The sequence below is a fragment of the Zonotrichia albicollis genome, chromosome 10 (genome assembly GCF_047830755.1).
Source record: "Zonotrichia albicollis isolate bZonAlb1 chromosome 10, bZonAlb1.hap1, whole genome shotgun sequence".
NCBI lineage: Eukaryota > Metazoa > Chordata > Aves > Passeriformes > Passerellidae > Zonotrichia > Zonotrichia albicollis.
In genome coordinates, this window is record NC_133828.1 from 29501241 (window position 1) to 29517444 (window position 16204).

Sequence of the window (16204 nt, forward strand, 5' to 3'; positions counted from 1 at the left end):
TACTTACACTTTCATCCATTTATAGTATCATCCATCTGTGATTTTTATTTTTCCCTTACTTTCTTTCCTATTTTTTACTTCCCCGAGCCAATTTTCTTCTTATTCTATAAACCCACAGAACTCTGCTAAAACAACGATCTGAAGTCAAAATAGCATCAACAAATTTGCATTCAGTGTTTGAAGCATTCCTTATGCACTCTCTACAGTTGCAGAAACTGCAAAAAAATCTGGAAGAACTTTCTACAGATCATAGAGAGTATTCATTATTTAGTTGATTAGAGTAACAAGACACACACACTGTTTTTCTTTTGCTCAAGTCACAAAGTCATCTTGATGTGAGACAGAAATCAAAACAGTTTGCCTCAAGCATAGATTTAATCCTTGACTTACCCTATGCAGGTCTGTCAGGCAGTATTCTGAGGTATTCATCAAATTGTTTCACCTGTAAAATAAGTAAAACAGGACTTTGAAATTTTACCTGTTTTTAAAACTAAGAATATAGTACTCATTTCTATCTAAAAAGATACTAAAACCCCCAAACTTACTCCTATAGAGTTTTTACAGACAGATGAGAGGATCAAAAATTTATCAGTAGTGTTGCAAAATGTCTATTTAACCTACTTTTTAAGGAGCCTCCCAGTAAGATCAAGAAGCTGAAAAGCAAAAAAAGAAACCAAGCAATCAGATTTTCTTCAGAGTAGGAGCTCTAATTGCTTCATCATTGGATAAAGGAGTTATTGAGCAATAACAAGCTAACAAGGAACACCTGTCTGCCACTCCCTCACACGCTGTCCTGGCCTCTCTACTGGGTTTTGCCCAGCCCCAGTGACTGTTGGGATCTAGGCAAACCTTCCCAAGGCTTCCTCTCCACCACACCTGGGACTTTGATTCCATCTTTCCCATGTACTGCCTGCAAAGGGAGCCCTCAGCCCCAGGCTGCTCTTGCCCATAGACCAGGTGCTCTCCAGCACCACTTCAGCCTTTCCTTAGAGGAGAACAACAAATTTGCAACCATAAAAGGAAAAAAATAAAAATTCCATCTCTACAAAAAAAAAAAAAAAAAAAGAGAGATGGCTTCATTGTTATGAAAATGAAACATTCATTTTCTTTTTATTTCAAGAGATTTTTTCACTCTCTTTTACACAAACCTTGAGTATATTAGAATGCCTTGAAAGGAAAAAAATACAGTTTTGCCACTTGTAGAAATATTAAAGCATTTCAATCTAAGCAAGGTATAAAATCATATAAAAATCTTCTATGATCTGGAGCTTAAATAAGGAACAGGAAGGAAAAGTTGGAAAAGAAATTTTAACTTCTCAAACTATTTTATAGAAACTTCATTAAGAAATCAGTTGCCAAAAACTGAATTTGTACATTAAATACTCACAGGAGAAGATCTATAGATACCAGGAGGTCTAGCTATGCAGCCTGGCTGGGCCATTCACTGATTACTTACATGGCAAAAGAGAAACTTTTGTCCACGCTTTTTCTGAGGTTGCCTTGCCTCTGCCCAAGACACACACAGAAATACTTTGACACTGGGGTTACAGATAATGAGGCCCATGTCCTTCGCCTCCTGTTTAAAGCAGGCTGGCTCTGCAGATCAGCTTTTCTTCACCCTGCAAAGACTAACACCTGAGCAGAGGCACAGCACTCAACACAGCCCTGACCTATTTTCCAGGGCAGCTAAACTCGTTTGAAAATCACGTGAAGAACAGAGGGAAAGGCATAGCTCATGTAGGCTTTACAACAAGGAGTTTCATATACAGGAATGGAAAATGCTAAAAATTATTTATATGGTCTTACTAATAAGGTACAGCTTTGGAGGTTGAATGAAGTTATTTTCTTTGCTGGAATAAACTCCTTATGACTATAGAAAGTAGAGAACGAGTAAGTAAACCCATATCACTGTGTGGGTGAATAAAAATGGAAAATAAAACGCACCAAAGCCATGCCTCAGGAATTATTTTTTCTCATTATGTGCAAAGCAGGTTAATCTGGTTAACCTCTCCCACATACTTTATAAAAGCCATAAGTTTTTCCAAGCTTTTACAAGTCCTATGGAATAATTTTCTGGAAACCAAATAAATCAGTCCAATCAGTACCAAATAAGTTCCTCAGTTCATGATCAGGGATAAGGAGAGAAGGGTGACTTGAGTGCAGAGGTGGGCAGGCCTGGCAGCGTGGGCTTCCCAGAGCTTGGAGTCTGGTGGGCGACACTGGCCCTGCCAAGCCAGTTCTGTGCTTCACCCACTGCTGGTAGGGCTCCCTGTGCTGGATAAGCAGGGGAACGTGGCCCAGAGATTGCTCTGCAGAAGCTGCTCCCAGTCTGGAAGCAGCAGTCCTATCTATTATTCAGATAATGGGCAGCCTGCTAAAGAGTAGAGCCACCAGAAGAGGATTGGTCCGTCAGCACTTTGTATTGGGTTTTCACTGTTGAGCTGTAACAAAAAGTTATTTTTGGAAGCCAGATTTTTACTCCTTACCTTTATGTGAAACGAATTTTCACTGCTGTGCTGTAACAAAACGTTATTTTTAGAAGCAAGAACTTTACTGCTTACCTTTACCTGTTGGTTTTAAGGAATGTGCAGCACATTTATTTTGTTTGCACTGACCCCAAACTGTCTTCTATTTAAAAAGAATGATATTTTAATAGATATTTATATAATAGTTATATAAAACAAAATGGCAGTAAACAGATAAATTATAAATGAATTTTAATCATTAATATTCACTCAACTAAATGGATCAGTATCCTGAGAATGCCGTTATTTTGTGTTCAGCATTTGTATATGACAGGTTTTATTTACTTGTGTACTTGTGTCTACAAACCCCAGCTGAGTCATGGGGATTTTATTACCCTGGGGAATGAATAAACATAGAAAAAGATGGTCTCTTAGGAGTCTGAGAAAACACATCAAGTGCAGAGCAGAGATGCCTAGTGCACTCTCATGCCTTTCCAGCATACGAAGAGTAGCTATAAATTCAGCTAAAAAGTAGCATGAGTTCTCAAAACACACCCAGTATACCATGGGGTACTTTTCTGTAAAACACCTGCCCAACAAAAACTTGTAGCAACCAGTCAACCTACAATTATAACTGCAATATTTCTGCATATCTGTCCCATGTCCCTTGTTCAGGACCTGTGTCTGGGACCCAGCTGGATCTATGGCCAGATCAAAGTGTGGAGGATGCTGCAATAGTTGCATCTCCAATGGAGATGGAATTTCTCACAAAAGTCATGTTTACTGATGTAATTTATAATAAATCAATAGTTATCCTGCAGGCATTTTGAGGAAGTAAATTACTCTGATGACTTTATGTTCCTGAAATTACCTTTCTCATCTCAAATAAATATATATCCTTTTATATACTTAACCAGTACTTTTAATTATATTTGTTACATATTATTACATTCAAGGCCCTGACTGTTGAATGAAATCCATATTTTCCTTTCTGAACAGCAGTTTACACATGAATGTATTTATGTTTAGTTCTAGTTGTCCTGAAATTCTAGTAAATGCATCATGAAGTTAATAATATTAATATTATTAATATAATAGGAATTAATATAATTAATCAGGGTGTTTTCTTGATCATTTATACAATATTTAAAGGTATCTTTGAGGTATCTTTGCCAATATTGTCAGCAATTCCCTATTCAGTAATCCTTAAATTGCAAAAGGATCATAAAGGCACTAGCAGAGAAATGAATGGTCTCACAAAAGGCACTGTACAGAAAAAAAATCTACTTGCAACTCCAAATCTCTTGAGGGTTGTCCATTCAAACACCAAAAGTCCAAACACTCAAAAGCTGATGCTAATATCTACATTCAGAATGCTAAGCAAGAGAATAATACTCTTTTCCTATTCTTTTACTTGCACAGATATTTTGTGAATATAAACCAGTTTTCCAATTTTTGCACATGTATGTTTTAGCATTATTTTTAAAACAAAATGGAAAGTAAAAATAACCTTTCCTACATTATGCAGCAAATGTAGGCAGACCTTTATCTTCAGCATGACTCCATAACTGAAGCTGTCCACTTGTGTCCCTACAAAGACCTTTTTGCACAGTCAGCTTAAATTAATAAAGACATATGATGCATTAAGCCATGCACATTACATTGAACAGCGGTTCAGGCTTGAAAGTGCCTAATGTTGAAGAAAGTTTCCCACCAGCTGTTTTTGTGTTGTTTTGTGCTCCCATTTGAACTATTACATAATGTGTTGAGATGAAAAATTGGCATATAGAGGTAAAACAGTTTTGTTTTCTATTTGTTTTCTAGACCTTTAGAACAAATAGAGAAAAAAAAGAAAGGTATAGGAAATGACATCATAGACCATCACTTTCAGGAAGTATTCTTAAAATATGAAGACATATCTTCATCATGTCGGAGTCATAATTTATGACAGATCGAAATCAACATTCTTCTGCCTGAATTATCATGGTCTAAAGACATTATGTACACCGACTTACTGTAACACAGGAAAAGGAGAGAAATAAAAATGATAACTGATATGTTGCACACCATATTTTACTCAAAGAACATCCAGTGAATGATTCGAAGCATGTACAATATTGAATCAGATAAAATAAATGAATGTGCATGCACACACATGAAAGATTTATTGCAATAGCACTAATGTTTTGTCCATCATATACTTGTGCACACAGAAATGCAATCTACTCTGAGATGGAAAAAGAAAATACAACAATTAGCAGGCATGGCTAGTGCCCCAATGATTAGAATCTCACTGAGTTACTAAAGAAATGGGCTGCAGTACCACCAGCTGGTTTGTAAAAGCTTTGCTGCTACTTAGGAAAAGGCAGAGGTAAAACCATAAAAGATGAAAACAAAACCTTCAGTGGGCATTACTTGAGCCTTTCATTGGGAAGACACAAGAGATTTCATTTCAGCCTTTGGTCATTGCAATGGGACTTCACCACCATATACTTTCATCACTGTAATGTCCACGGGAGTCATATTGCATTCAGAATGAAAACCAAATCTATTTTTGATAAGAGGTAGGTCCAAGAGCTGGAACCATTAGTTAGTAGAAAGGCCCAAGAGGATGGAACTGCCATGACAAATTAACCTTATCATGAGGCAAGTGAAAAAACTTATCCTTAATGCTGCCTAATCTTAGCATATATGTGTTTTGCCTAGAGATGATTCTGGGCTCACTCTTAGGGTTTTTTAGTGCACATGCATAACACTGGCTTTTGAGACAGAGAGATGCAGAAAAGTTATCCAGAATTTACAATGGGGTTTAAATTTATCACAAAGCAACTTTAATGGGACTCTTGGCACTGGTTATCCCTCTGGTAAAATACCAGCCACAGGAAAGATGAATTTGCTGCCCATTCATACTCACCTAAGCATAGATTTTAAGGTGAAAAAAAACCCAGTGATTCAATTTCTCTTCCACACAGGTAAGAGGTCCAAATGATCTGCACGGTCCATGTTCGTGTGTAAGTGGTACCGATTTTCAGTATAGCTAAAAGTTAACACTGGATGAAAGTTTGCATCCAGAATCAATGGAGAAACACTGTCCAAGTAGCCATTATCTGTAGCCTCATTTCCACAGAGTTATAATTTGTTTCAAATCTTTGAATACTGATAAGTGTGAGAACACCCAGAGTCAGGCAGAGTGAGATGAGACTCTTTCAAAAAAAGAGGTCAGAAATTCTTCAACATCAATTTCCATGTGCTCAACACCCTCTTTTCTATTTTCATGCACCAGGCAGGCAGGCACTTTTACTGGTAACACATCCACACAGGTTTCCTTGGCATCCCTCAAATCCTCACAGCGCTATTATATGTGAATGCTGCAATTTTCCATCAATGGAGAAACTACTCTGTTTCCACTCCCTGTAATTTTACACCTTCAGAAGACACTTCTGTTGACTGACAGACATCACCTTCTTCTTCCTGTTGCTGCACTGGGATTGGAAGCCTGTGCCTCATAACAGTTAATATTCCTGACTTTCTTTCTTATACAATTAAAGAGAAGTCACATGGAAGAACAAGTTTGTGCAAGGCAGGTCAGGTTTTAAAATACAAAGTCCCAGGAAAGACGAATATGGAGAAGTACTTCAGCATCTTAGTTTAAATTCAGCCCTGTAAAAGCTCACATGAAATATTCATACTTTAATGTCCACAAAGTAGTTTAATCTGATCTGCAGAATCACAACACTGGCAGTATAATATGTCCCATGGCCATACAAAATGCTGAAGTGAGCAGAATACGCCCATATTCGGCGGCCAGAAAAATTCTGACCTGCAGGCTCTGGTACAAAGCACTCACTAAACACCCTGTAAAGCTATTTAATATATGTGCCCTCTGGAAATGCTGAAGGCCTTTCTCCTTAGGTGTCTGTCTCTGATCCTAGCAACGGACACTGTTTCTTTGTTCAGTGACCTTATGAATAGAAGTACTAAGAGCCAGATAAATTGCTAGCAGCATCACAGTCATTAGTGAAGGCCAGTGATCCTCCAAATTTCATCCTAAACTCAATTATGTGGAGAAATCTATCTACAGAACTTACGGGTTCCTCAAAACACTTCATCTGTCATCACCCCATTGAACCAACACTATTTATTTGCTTTCTAAAGGAAAGCTAATTGATTTATCTGTTACTTGGAATAACACCACGATAAATAAATTATCACTTAAACACAATGGATTACTAACATTTCCCTTTCTAATTATATTTGTGACATATTACCATGTCTTCCTTCTTTTAAAAGCTTGCATATGTTTTCCTTATCCCTATAATCTAATCTAAGGTGCAAAATCTGGACTTGTGCCAGTGAACCCCTTTGTTAATATACTGCTGCACTACCAGAGTCCATCTGGAGTTACTGTTCTGCTTGATGTCACACGGCAGATCCTACCTGCATGGAAGATGAAAGGACATTCAAGGCACGTATCAAGGGATGACAGTTTTCTTTGTGATGAACCACAGAGTCACAGCTTGTTAAGTAAGACTGTGACAGTGATAAAAGACAAAGCCATCATTTTATAGCAGAATATGGCCTATCGGTACATGACAAGCCATACTATCTCTGCTCACACATGCTGACATCTCATAATGCATTCTCCCAAGTGCCGGACAGAAATAGTCCCTGAAGACAGCACCACTAGAGAGTAATAGCATACTGCTTATCTGGGAGCAAATGAATGGAAAAAACCTGAAGTGTGCAATGTGTCCCTACAAAAATCACAGATAAAGTGAGCTTTCAGCTGAAAGAATTTTCTAATTTCATTAGAAGTTCAATTGCTTCCGAATCAAACAATAAGACAGTTATATTATCTTCACTGACAACAACTTAGTTCCCTTTCACTATGATTTTTTTCAAATTTTGAAAGTAAATTTACAAAAATCTGTTGGGAGACTTCCTTTTTGAGAGCTGTGCATCCATACTGTTCATACAGTCTTGCACTGTACTTAACATTCTTCACACTCGACATCTTCCCAGCCTGTCCAAATATCACTAGCTGGTGCTTACAGGCACCCAAGCTGCCCTGCAGGGTGAAATCCCATGGGAATGTAGGTTATGGTGAGAGGCTAACAGCCAGACACCTCCCAGAGCAGGCAGCATAGAGGGACACGGAGGGGACACTGTCAGCAGAGGTGGCAGGAAGGAAATAGAGACTGCTACCTTGCTGGAGGGAATGGGAAGACTTAGTGGCTTCCTGGAGAGAAAAAAATCCTGAAAGGAGCATCAAGAAGGAAAATATTTAGCTTGAAAGACTAGGGAAATATGCAAAAGGCTACCAGCCAGCAAGGGAATATAAGGAAAAGTCAGGCTCTTCTCTTGGTTTTAGCCCAAGCCTTTAGATAGCCCCCACACAAAACTTTTCATGATATATTGATGTTGCTTTTGGAAGCAATTGCAATCCACCTGGATGGAAGAAACAGAAATATCTATCTTCTCTAGTGATTCCTATGAAACCTCTATCTCCCTACAGCAACTCTCCTGCAAGTGCAGCTTATGGGGAGGGACAAGGAACAGCAGTGCAATAAAAACATAAAGTGATGTTCACAGAGATAACCCTGTGTGACTGCAAAATTAGTGGTGATGTGATGATGTAAGGGCTGTTTATCAGCAAGAAGCTGTCAGTGTGGCTAACAGGGGCTTTCAGGGTGAGCATTAATCACATGGGCTTAACTGAGAAGTTCTCCTGGTGCTGCTGTACATTAGAGATGCATTGGCTGCATTGGCTGGGGATTGTAAGTCTTCAAGTGGAAAGCTGTCTGCCACTCTCCTCTCGAGATGCATAGTGCCTTCTGCAGTCCTTCCTGCAGCCATCCTCTCACAGAAGCTGTCCCTCTGGCACAGTCTAGAATCCTGCTCTCACTTGCCCTGTAACTCACCCACAAATACCTGCAAATTTCACTGGTTAATCACCTGCAAAATTGTCCCCTGTGACACCTGTAAAATATTAGTCACAAAAGTGAAGTAGCCCATTTGAGTGGTGCCTGCCATACTGATCAGCATTTACTGTTTGCTTGTGCCCTTCCCATCTGTTGACTGAATGGCACTTATCTTCACACATAAATATTAAATTCTTTGGTATAGTTGTAATACAGTAAGTACAATAAATAGCAGTAATGTTAACTACTGTATTTAATAGTGAAACTCTTGATACCATTTATATTGCTATAACTATTGCCTAGTTAGTCCAGCATTTCTGATTTGTGTCACGACTTTTGTTATATAGATAAATTGACTTTTGGTTTTCAGTAGTTGTTGTCAAGATCAAATAGATACTTTTTAAATTTCCCCTCTTCTTGATTCTGGACTTTTAAATCTATATAGACACTCAGGTCCCAGTACCTTTATCTCCATTTCTATATTTAGAGTACCTTCCTCACTTATCCTTCTTCCATTCTCATTTTCATGTCTTCCTTTTATGGTGATTCTCAGATCTGAAACTGCTCTCTCACTCCACTTATGTTGTTTTGCAGGAAGCCCTCTGTGCTAGATGGAACAGAAAAATCCAATTCAAAGACAAATATTTCAGAATTAAACCCAGAAAATATTTCAGGCACTACATCTGATATTTGACTGTCACAGACTCATTAAGTAGGAGGCTGGAGGGGATCTTAAGGATAAACTGGCCCAACCTTTCTTGGTAAAAGCTTAGCCAAGACAAGATGGCTCTGCACTCTGTTCAGCTGAATCTTAGAAGTGTCCAGTGCTGGAAAAGGTGGCCAGTGTTGGGGAAGAACCAATATTTGAGCAATTACAGAGCATGTATACATGACCACATTGTGGTACATAGAACTGTCTGGATAACAGATTAGAAAGATCCCATAATACAGTGCTTTTGGAGAGGGAGTCCCCCCATCTGCCAGGCCTCAGCTAATCAATCCTGTGTCTCGGCTTCATATGAGCCGGCAGATTGTTTCCCTTTCCACACCAACCACCACTCACAACTTCTTGTCTCCACTCCTTCACTGGTGCAGTACAGACAGCCATAGTTATTCTGAGGCAGGTCTCCATCCTGTGTAGTCTTAGGCATGCATTTACCTGGCTAAAAAGTATATAAAATGTCTTATCTCTTCTAATTTTACTGTGGTCGTGTGTTTGAAAGCTCTTAATCCTGAAGTGGTGGGATTATGTGACAGTTCCAGTTTTCATTTGAAGAAAAACTCTTTAAAATTTAAAGAAGTATGTTCAAAAAATCCGAATTCATAGAGAGAGGAAATCACCTTTTCTTGTTTGTAACTTTTTCCTGATTTTTCAGTCATTCTAACAATTTTGGCATATTCTGTTCTAGATCATTTGCAATTGGAATTAGCTATGCTAAAACACTTCATTGTGAAGACTAAATTTGTAATTTGTAAACTCATGACAAAGATCACACTTTTTTACACATTCTGACATATGCATAAATTAAAAAAGTCTATCAACATTAAATTCTAAATAAATGTTATAACTTCTTCTGTTTTCTTCTAGCGAAGCCATCACACAATTTTTAAATTGGAAAAGACAAGCTGTTTTATGAAGTCAATCATCATTTCACCTGAAAAAAGGCTATTTTTAGAAATTCATAAAACACAGCTAGCTTTTTGCTAGAGTTTTTAAGCTTTATGTACATTGTGGTCCCAACTAAAGTGCCAAAATGCCACAAAGAAAGATTATTTCCTAAATACTTTCAGCTTAGTGAGAGACTGAAAGTGCTGAAAATTTTATAAAAAGAGAAGCCATAATGAGAATTACCACTCAGCTTTTTGATCAAAAAGGCTGATTAAGCACTGGAGGTTTTGGGAAGGTTTTCAAGCAGAATTGATGCCATAAATAATCAGAATTTTGCTGATCAATTTGGTAAACTTACTGAATATTGTCTTACATGTGATCATTTTTAATATTCAGGTGGGCCTCATATATATTTTAAAAGAGATAGCCTAAAGCCTAAACCTACCTAAACCTGACCACTGCTATTGGGTAAATATGAAAATACAGAGAATGTGTATGTTGATGACTGAATCTTGCCATTGTTCAGGTTAGCTCTTCATTTTTTATCTTATTAAGAAGCTCCTAGAATTACACAGGAGAGTGCCAACAATTTGAGATATTTTCCACGCAGGTCAGGCTCTATCTGTAGCTCTTGGGGGGGGGCAGAGGCTGCCAGAGTGGTCAGGCTTCACTCCATCTGAAGGCATCTGCATCCTAGGCCAGGTTGCAAAGAAGCAACCTGTAATACCAGAACATTTCCTCTAGGGAGCCATGGGATGGAAGAAAAGCACATACTAGAAGGAGTGGAGGGCCAGGGTTAGATGTCAAATGACCAAAATGTCCCAATTTTCTGTTGTTTCTCTGTACAAATTGTTTTAGGTTCGCTGATGTCTTGAAGCAGGAGCAATAATGAATGTCAGAAAGACTTTCTTCATGTCTCAGGAGCACCGACTGGAATATATTTGAGATGTTTGGTCATTCCTTTACCTTGGCCCTGATCATAGATGAATATTCAAAACTGCACATGAGGGGGTTTTCATGCAGCAACTCTGATCAGAGTTTTTGGATCTGCAATGCACAAGTTACTCATGTAAGGCATGCAATGCACAGTGAATATGAGATAACCTCCTCCTTGTCAAAGATAAGGTGTGAACTCACTGATGCTTTTCGGAAGTGGAGTAAATTACTTCACACATTGCTGGCTAAGAGAATTTGCAAAAGGAGCTAGTGTGGAGTAGTTTATGAGCTTGAATTCACACTCCAATTTTTTTTTCTTTATGGTAACTTTTAACGCAGAGAAGCATTCAGTCATCTTAATTCTGAGAGCCTCAGTTCAAAAATTTTAATGTAAAGAAGCATTCAGTCATCTTAATTCTGAGAGTCTTAGTGACCAGAGTCTTAAAAAACTGCTGTGTAATATTCTTGTGTTTTTTTCTAAAATGCCAATTCTCCATAAGCTGAATTACACTCTTTTCAGTTTGTTCTGATTTCAAGGGTAATGGTATGAGATATTTTTCTTGAAAAATATATGTCGTGTTAACATGGGCTATTCAAATATGTTACATACAGCTGAAGTATGAAGAAATTCTAGGAAATTAGTATACAAATTAGCATATTTATAGTACTGGAGGTCTTATGTAACTTGTAGTTTAGGTCTTGCATCTTCCCTGGCATCTTCCCTTGCTTAATAAGTTCAAAACCAAGAGAATCCTCCCTCTTGTAAAGCTGGAACTTCTGAATCAGGACCTCTTTGGCACATGAAGAAGAACCCAGCAAGAGAAGCACCTCCCACCAAATCCTGCTGTCATTCCAGATGCACAAAGACTTTTAAAAGCAAGAATCTTGCTCAGGGCTTTATGCAGTCTGGTTTTGATACTCTCCAAGGATGGAAACTGCACAAAATCATCTCCAAAGGAGCAGGCTTTTCGCCATATTTTTAATTGCTTTGTTCAAATTCACACTTCATTTAAAGTGCTCATGGAGGTGGAGTGCTAGTGAACTTGTCAACCTTTTTGAAATGTGCTGAATCACAGGAAAAGTGAGGATGCTTGCTTATAGAAGATATCCTGAGCTAGAAAGCTTGAGTAATAGTAAATGAAGTAAAACCAGATTCTTTCAGAGTCGTCACAGGATCAACATCATAATTTTCCACAAGGTCCTAATACAAAGCATTTTATGCAAAATTCTGGCATTTCAACCTAGTAATAACCTACCTGTAAAAACTAATTGCTATGACCCCAGACTCTGGTTAAAGATAAAAGGTCAGTCAAGTCTGTAGATTTCAGTGACTGTAAGCAGAAAATGAGAAACAAAAACCAGTAAAAAATAATACCTTGAATTGCCTTCTTTCAATTTCAGTGCTCTATTAGACTGCTTTAGGTATTACTTCATTTAAATATCCCATACAGCAAAATTTTAGGTGCTTAACTGAATATTGATCAACCAGTATTCTTCTTAAAAAACATTCTTTGCAAGTTCAGCTTTGTTACTTGATACCTGATTTTCCAAAATTCTGAGCACCTGCAGCTCCCAATGACTTCATTTTCACAGTAACCACAGTTACCCAGGAATTCAGTTCAGAGCACACTTGTACTCACGTGGCATAGCCCCAGTTTTCAGTGGAAAACTATGCATTTTGAAGACTAGGGCATTTTTTATTTTGCTACACCTTCAAATAAGAAGTGTCTATTTTTCCACAGCAGATGCTGGAGCCCTGTCCTTTTAAGCTGCCAAAATCCCAGATTCTGTTTCCAAGCTCATCTATTTAAAGAGCAAGAATTGTCATGCTGGAAAGTACCTTAAAAATAGGGGTCTTGTGCAGGGCCTAGACCCAGCTCCCTACTTATTCCATTCTGTATGCCAATGGCAAGGAAAAATAAATTATGAACAGATGCTTGCTTCTGCCCTGCTCTGGATTCTGGCCAGACAGACTATTTGAAAAGGTGTAATACAAGCAGCTGCTGCTTTCTAAAGGTACAGATATTTATTCACAGGAACAAGAGAACTGAGATGAAAAAGGTAAAAGAATTAGGACTCTGAAAAGTACAATTTCTTAGAGCTGCCAACAAGGTGACACAGCTTTCCACCTCTCCATATGCAGAGGCACCTTCTATAAATCCATACTTGTGCTACATATTCTGAGGCACTTGGACAAATCAGGCTAATGCAGAGTTCCTTGTTTCAGTGACTCTGCAGAGCACAACTGGAGATCAGGAAAATAATTATTCACTGCAAAAAAAGAGTGTATATGGCATTAATCTAGATTATAAAAAGCTAACTACATCTGGGGCTAAAAAACTGTGCTATCCCAAATTCTCATTAATAGCATCCAATTACTGTCTGTGGTTATGTAACTGCTCATCTCACTATGTGGCCACTTACTGCTGGAGTCTGCTGCTGCTCAGCATAAATTGCACAGAGCACAGGGTGTAAAGGCATTAATGGCATTTACTTTGCATTTTGCAGTACAAGGATATTCAAAAATATAATCTGAAACAAAATTCCAAGTTGCAGGGAGAAGTCATTCCAAACAAATTTTTAAACCTCTTTTTTTTTTTAATTATTTCAGTTGCAGGGGGAGTGGGAATTTTGTTTGGTTGTTTTGGGATTTCAGTAGCAAAAGCATATGATTGTTATGGGGTATAAAAGAAAGTAAATGTTTTCTGTTTCAAATATGTAGTAAAAACTAGTACACTATCACATAAAACAAACCATTAATTTTAGAGGGTTTATTCCCCTGAATGCTATACAAATATTTCAGATCTCAAAGTGCACATCATTAGAATAGGGGAACTTTTACTGAGCAGTCTGACCAAATAAAATGTCAATGAGCCTCTACTGATAAGAACAAGCTGAGATAAAGTGGACAGAAAGATCTGTGAGTCAGTAAATACAGCAAACAACAATCATAGCAGGTCAGGCAATTATCACAAAAAGAAAAAACACCGATAAGTCCAGCAAATAAAAACTGATCCCCTCATAAACCACGAACATCAGAGAGAATGACAGCAGACTAAAGCTGGGGCTCACAGGACATTAACCTTTCTGAATGCAGGGCTGACTATTGCTTTGGAACCAAATCCAACAACCAATCTGTTTGTACAGCAAATTACCTATTTCCTTTGTAGAAGGGAAAACAGAGTGTTTGAGTACCAAGGAAACAAAATCAATGAGCCAAAACATGAGGGAACAATTGCAAATTGAAACAATGAACAAAAGAGTTATGAAAGATAAAAGCCTAAGACTGAAGCAGCAGAGAAAAAAAAGAATAGGCTGCAATGATTTCTGAGAGGATGTTTTTTCATTTTCTTCATGGTTAATGGCAAGATTTCATTGACCTCTGCTGAAGTCAGATCAGGATTCTTAACATGAGAACAAAAATGGCTGAGAAAGGACAAAAAGCAAAACAAGTAGTGAAAGGATTCAGTGTGAAAAAAAATCTAATAAATACTAATTCTTCCCCCATTATAAGCATAATTTATGCCTCTGCTGGAATAGAAATTTTAATTTTCTGCTATCTACTAAAAAATAATAATTTAGCAAGAAGTCACCACAGGGGATTTTTGCCGTAAAGAACAAAACCTTCAAAAACTCATTCTCACAATAATAACATTTCTTAATCTTCAGCATATTATCTGGGGTCTGAAAGTACACAGCTGACCCTCAGCTCCTGCAAAATTCCCTTTCCAGAATGTAGTGCATAAGGTATTCCTAAGAAAATTGATATCATACTGTAATGGTGGTATCTGCTGGTATTGAGCTTAATTTCTGAAATTTTCTACGTGAGCAAAAAATGCCTCCTGCTTATATAAATGAGCATATATCATGAGTTACAATATGAGTTGACAGATATAATCACGAGTTGACAGATAGTCAGACTTATTTCTGGAAATAACCCAGACATCCTATTTTATTCAAGATTTTTTTCAAGATATTTTTTTAACTAGCCCCGACAAGTTTTCTGGGATAAACACAGTATTGTAAAATCAGAATTCAGCCTTGTAAGTTAGCTAATATTCTGCTCTATCCAGCAGAGCCCCAGTGCTTAAGTCTAAGATCCTATTCAATACATTTCTTTCAAAACATGTTAGCTTAGCAAGGATCTATGTTATAAGCAGTATTAATCATGTGTTTGCAAATAACAGCTTTTATCAACATTGATTATTTTCTTGATAGAATTGCAAAATCAATAGGCAAAAGTTAGACAGTAGATGCAATATATTTAAATTTATAATTATTTACATTTAAATTTTAAAATTAAACTTTAAAGAGTGGCTTGCATGAAAGGATTTTGACAGATTAAAATCAGAACTGAGGGGTATCAATATGTGTAAATGCATCAGAATAGAGCAAGAGGCTAGCTAGAAAGAGGAATCAATAGTAAAACATTTATGGTGAAATTAAAAAATGTAAAGATCATAACTTCAAGAAAAATAGTTACATATATACACATACATAAGAAAAGGCAGAAAACCTTGAGGACAGACATTTTTGACAAGCCTGCATAACGATGCAAACATAAATATTTGGTCTAATATAAGGACAAATTAAATGGGTGTGTGTTGCTCAATTTCTCAAGCAATGTTAAAACTCAATACTAGATAGATGTACAAAACAAGAACTGGGCCAGAAAAAGATCTATACCATGAACAAAGACTCAAAAAGAAATAACAAATATGTAACAGAAATGATCAGGGAAAGAAATAAATGCAGAGAAGAAATTAAAAAGAAAAGAACAAGATGCTTCTCATATGAATTTTCCCCCAGCATTACAGATAAGTTCTTAAAATCTGAGATATTTCCAGAGGAAAAGTAAAATAAGTATGGGTAAGGAGACAGACTAACGTGAGTGTAGAGACTGACCACATGGGTATCAAATGTACATTTTGAATACCAGAAACTAATAATGGACCCCCACATCCAATACTACATCCCTTAACTTCTGCACTTAATCAGGTCAGGATGATTTGTAGGTGCTTCATCTGAAACACTGTGGGCTACAGCACAGCAGAGCCTTGGTGGCCAGAGACCCTGGCACTCCCTGCCATGGGGCCAGCACAGGGGCAACCAAAGGGTTTTTTCTCAAAAATGCACCTGAAGGCACGAAGAGTGATGAAAGCACTTTCCTTTGAGACAGAGTCTGTGTGTTTAATGCTTTCTGTGGAAGAAACTGAACTCAGACCCTAATTTTTGAGCTGGTGAACCCTAGAATAGGATAGAAAAGGAGAACA